Source organism: Morone saxatilis, unplaced genomic scaffold (genome assembly GCF_004916995.1).
Source record: "Morone saxatilis isolate NCDOM2014 unplaced genomic scaffold, NCSU_SB_2.0 Contig19, whole genome shotgun sequence".
In the NCBI taxonomy this organism is placed as follows: Eukaryota; Metazoa; Chordata; class Actinopteri; family Moronidae; genus Morone; species Morone saxatilis.
This window is the reverse complement of record NW_023339751.1, coordinates 24,805,339-24,805,570: the sequence shown is the minus strand read 5'-3', so window position 1 is coordinate 24,805,570 and position 232 is coordinate 24,805,339. Positions and strand designations below refer to the sequence as shown.

The following is a 232-nucleotide window of genomic DNA, read 5'->3' as shown; positions in this document are numbered from 1 at the left end:
AGTGTAATCACTCGGTAAAAGGGGAAGAATTTATTATCATTTTTTCTATATACAATATTCAGTAAACAAGGACAATATTGCATTTTTTCAGTGATACCGTTTACACAATAAGAACCATAAAAAGTCCATAAAAAAAGATATCAAACAAGTAAAAAAACAGTAAAAAGCAAGTAGCTTTAAAGGGGAAGTTCAGATTTTTTGAGCTTTGCAATATAATAAAAAAAAAAAAAAA

At 25.9% G+C, this 232-nt stretch overlaps 1 protein-coding gene across 1 annotated transcript in view; it reads right to left on the bottom strand.

The window, feature by feature from the left end:
* The window catches only part of pcca (propionyl-CoA carboxylase subunit alpha), a 21,398-nt gene that overhangs the window by 2,741 nt on the left and 18,425 nt on the right, over nucleotides 1–232 (bottom strand). The window lies entirely within an intron of this gene.